Source organism: Aptenodytes forsteri, unplaced genomic scaffold (genome assembly GCF_000699145.1).
Source record: "Aptenodytes forsteri isolate BGI_AS27 unplaced genomic scaffold, ASM69914v1 Scaffold94, whole genome shotgun sequence".
Classification (NCBI taxonomy): Eukaryota; Metazoa; Chordata; class Aves; order Sphenisciformes; family Spheniscidae; genus Aptenodytes; species Aptenodytes forsteri.
Window position 1 is genome coordinate 3,061,209 of NW_008795017.1, and position 4,995 is coordinate 3,066,203.

Genomic DNA, 4,995 nt, shown 5'->3' on the forward strand with positions numbered 1-4,995 from the left:
ATTGTAAAAACTGGTGAAAGAAAAGTCCATTGCTGTGATGTGGCTCTTCTCTCTTTCCTAAGAAAAATGGGGCAATGATGAAGCAGACCGGTACAGAACATGATGGTGATCCCATGTACACTTGTACCAGTAAATTTACAGTTATGAAAAAGCAAATAAAAATCAGGTCTACCATCTCCAGGTTCCTCAAGGCAGCAGAGAATGGTGGTTCTAACTTCCCTACTCACACACCAAATTAACTCACTACAACTATTACCTAGTCTGGAGATGAAAACACAGAAACTTCCAGTTAAGCACGAATATTCCAGTATGTCCACCTTTGGAGACCGATTCTATGTTTCATAGTGAAAAAAATACATTAAATCCTAAAGAATCTTATTCATAAGACATACAAGCCACTGTTAATTTTCTTCGTAGCTGGTTCAACATGTTTAACAACAAACACTGGCATTACTGCCATTATTAGTTAATAATTTTCAGAAGGGTCTATGAGGCGTTAGATCAAAACCAAGGTAGCTCATACCTCAAAAAGTAAAGTAAATGAGACAAAGCACAACGAAAAAGCAAGCATCGATTTCTCCAATGTATAGACGCTATACTTTCTGTCTCCTTCATCTAAGCTTCCAGTATCCGCAACTAAAAATAAACTTTATAAATACACCTAACCAAACTGCTGAGTTCTTAGGCTGAGTGGGTGAATCAAACATAATTATAAATTTCATTTCAAACCAGTACAAAATTATGTTGTTTTTTTCTAAATGAAATTAAACAGTATTTCTCAGGTCAAACAGCATACTTTGTTTTGGTATCACAAATATTTTCTTACAATAATTGTCAAACAGCTCATTTTGTTTGACTCAAAAAAAACCAAAAACATTTAATTTGGGTGTTCCACCTTTTTTCCTCCTTCTTGCTATTAAATGCATTTCTGAACTGAAACATTGTCCTAAAATGAAAAATCAAACTTTCATGTAAAAAAGTCTAAACAATATGCAGACTTTAGCTTTGCTTTTCATTTATATTTTTTTCTTCTGACATGCACAAATTAATGAATTGTTTTATTCACTCCAGAAATACATTTTGGTTAAATAAACCATTCATATATTTTGTTAAGCCTTATTTAGCCATGCATTTCAGGTATCAGAGCATTTACTTTCATAGTTCTACCCTATTCTATCCTCTTTCTACACAGGCAGTTGGGATGCAAACTACCCACAGCTGAATATTGCTACCTGGTATCCGGATCCCCTCAGACCTGATCTGCTCCCCTCTTACTCCGTTCTTGTTGCTTGCTGCTGCTAACACTTCCTTAGCCTTCAGGGGACCTGAGCTTCCCGTTACCCCCCTGCCGCCTCTGAGCATTCTCAGGTACTGATAATCTTTTCTCTGTATTGTTGCTGCTGCTTCTCCTTATTTTGGCAGATGCTACAGCTTTGCAAGTTGCAAGGATCTTACCTCTGAGACCCTCTTTGTTGCTCTGTCTGCGACCACGTTGGAAGCAGGGAGTGATGGATATTAGGGAAGCATGAGCCTCCCCTCGCTGTTTAGCAGCGTGGTCTGCAAAGAAAGATAGAGATGCTGCTCTCTCCTCCTCCCCCCTCGCTGTCCCAGCTTCCTCCTCCCTCCTCCTCGCTCCCTCCTTCCCATCCACAAACTCTAGTTCTGTCTGTGCTTCAACACAATACGCTACCTCTCAGCACCAGCTACCTAAGGTCAAGAATAAAACCCCCTCACCCTTCCCCCCCGCCTTTTCCTCTCCAGTCTCAGGCATCCTCACCCCTGCTTCCCACTGAATATGGTATCTTCCCAACTAGACATGCCTTATTTGGCTCTAGGGTCTGAAGCGCAGACAATTTCAGCAGCCCTAGGACAAAAAAGAGTTATAAAACAGAAGATGCACAGGGAAGACCAGGGGTATGAAGGGAAAGTGGAAGACTGCTGGAGAAACTGGAAACTTCGGGGGTTTAGCAGTGTGTGAAAGAAATCTAGTCACAGTAGTCAAAGCCTGCCACTTGGAGATTAGTTTAAAAGATCTATACAGATTAAAGAAAAGTGCCCTGGATAGCTAGTTATCTCCCAAATCCAGCTTACCTATTGTTTGTGCTCTTTGTTTCTCGATCCTTATTCTAAATAGCTTTTTTTAAAGAAGCTTCCAAACTTTTCCCCTGCAAAGCCAGACTTAAATACCAGTATAATCTGATGATGCAATAGTGAATGAAAGTGAAAAAGTAACCAGTGATATTTTTTAAGATTATGAGCTATGAAATAATCACCTTTAAGATCATGGAAAACACAGGCACAAGTCCTCTGACTTTTCAACCTGAATGATAAATGTGTTCAAGTGGTCTTTTTACACTTTCAGCAGTTATGATGACTAGAAGCACCTTCAAGTGACCAGTACATGGCTTCCAAAAATCACATATAATTACACCTAGCCAGCATGTTCTTCTTAAGGACCTAATTTTGGACAGGCGATAAACTAGTCCTTCTAAAGTGTTTATGTTTGTTACAGAGACTGGAGAGAGGTAGGTGATGCTGAAGACTTCTAAAAGATCTTGTCTGCTTAAGGTTAAACACTTTAGTTAAGTGGACAGGATCTCCCTCTGGAGGCCTTGAGAGGCACCTGACTCTCTCTGGTGACGTGTGAAGATGTATTAGGCACTTACTTCATGAGGTCTGTTTTACTGACTGCCTAAAATTAAGCAGCAAGTTAGCTACTGCACAGCCAAGGCCAGACACAATGAAGGTGTAGTAATTACAAGTTATCTTAAAACTTTAGATAGCCTAGCCCGTGTTTCTTCATTGTTGCTGGCCTCATATGGCAATTAGGAGGCATGACACATCTAAGGTCAGCAGAAGGTGGTCCACAGGGCAGAGACACAATGGCTCACATTCCCTGGATCATCTCATAAATAAAAGAAAGATACCTCCTAAGGAGGCTCTTGAGCACAACAGCAACATCCACCATATCAAAACAATCTGTTGATCAATCTTTGTAAAACTCTTGATCAATTTGAAAAGAATCAGAACATAGTCTTTATCTTCATTCAGTGTTAGGACAAGCTCAGTAACTACTGCAAACAATACAGATTTGATCCAGCTTGAGAATGATAACCTAAATGACTGAAATGAAATTAAGGAACTAGCCTATTCACTCTGTCATAATCATCTCAATCATTTTGCCCAGAAATGAAGACTTAAAAAAAAATTATAATCCAGACTTGCCAAATCTCATACACTCAGTATGTGATTCAATCAAGCAGCTGCTTCCATCTTCTCCTCTGCAGCAAGACCTATATCACAGCACACTGGTATTTCCCCTCTCCCTCTTGAAGGCACAGCAAATGCAGCTCTTGGCAAATTGTTTAAACTTAACCAAATGCATCTGATACTTACATTCAATACTCAGAAATGAGCTGCAGTGTCGTGCTGCAGCAAAAGGGCGTGCTGCCTATTTTCATGCTCAAGTGACTTGCACCTCAGCTCATTTAAAGAACCAAATTCATCTCATGTCTCAAAACCAGTGCAGAGCTTTTTCAAAAATCAAGGCAAAGACAAGACCTGGACGTCTGGATAACTTTCGACAATTAGCCAGACTGCCAGCATCAAGACTCTCCTTCCTGAGTTGTGGGTTGCAATATGCTTTTTAAGAACTAGTGCCATCTTGCACTACATACAGAAATATTTCCTACCAACCTTCACTATACACACTACTTTCCAATAGCCTTTACCACTCCAAAAGGACAAGAGTACCACTCCTAAGTTGTAGCAGAAAGTCACTCGGAACTTTGCATGTGCAACAAAGTTTTCAGACCAGAAACAATCCTTATAATCATTACAGCAACAACCTCCGGATAAGTATGAGTAATCATCCCAAACTGATGCTGTTCATGTTGCAGTTGATAAGAGGACTAAGTCAGAGCTCGTAATTTGGATGAGTTTTTATTTTAACACCAGGTGAACTTTAAAAATAAAAAAGGTTAAAAAAAAGAAAGGAAAGAGAATCAGGTGTCTCATCTATTTTAGTGCTAAAAGATCTCTATAAAATCGGCTAGATGCTTTTTCTAGAACACTCCAGAGATGTCACATGTCAGCACAACTTCTGAAGGTCAGAACTTCTTCCTGATGGTCAGCAAAGGAAGCTTTAGAATGCACAGGTCATTTGGAAGTAACATATCACCAGGACCAGAAGTTTTTTACCCAAATACAAAGCTGCTGAACTACTAGCTATAGGGTAAGACATATAACCTATAGCTTAAACCAACTTCAGTACCAGAAGAGTGGTAACTGAGTGGTACACCAATGACTGACTGATGGCCTGTGTCTCTCAGCGTATTCTCCAATCATCTGGAGAAGGAGATGAACGCTGCTGTGACAAAGCGTGATATATTGTACAACGCAGAACAGTGAAATGACAGAAAATTATTCAGGATACCCAAATATAGACTGTGAAATGTTGTAGGCATATCTCAGAGTACTGGATAATTGAAAAGGCAGGTTAAATTAAGTACTAATAAATGAAAAACAATGGATGTGCAATAAAAGATCTGCCTTGTAGCTCTAGCAAGCCATTATGGCACTCAGGGCAGGAAGAATCATAGAATGGTTTGGGTTGGAAGGGACCTTTAAAGGTCACCTAGTCCAACCCCCCTGCAATAAGCAGGGACATCTTCAACTAGATCAGGTTGCTCAGAGCCCTGTCCAACCTGACCCTGAATATTTCCAGGGATGGGGCATCCACCACCTCTCTGGGCAACCTGTGCCAGTGCTTCACCACCCTCAGCGTAAAAAATGTCTTCCTTAGATCTAGTCTCAATCTACCCCCCTTTAGTTTAAAGCCATTCCACCTTGTCCTGTCACAACAGGTCCTGCTAAGAAGTTTGTCCCCATCTTTCTTATAGGCCCCCTTGAAGTACTGAAAGGTCTCCCTGGAGCCTTCTCTTCTCCAGGCTGAACAACCCCAACTCTCTCAGCCTTTCTTCATAGGAGAGGTGT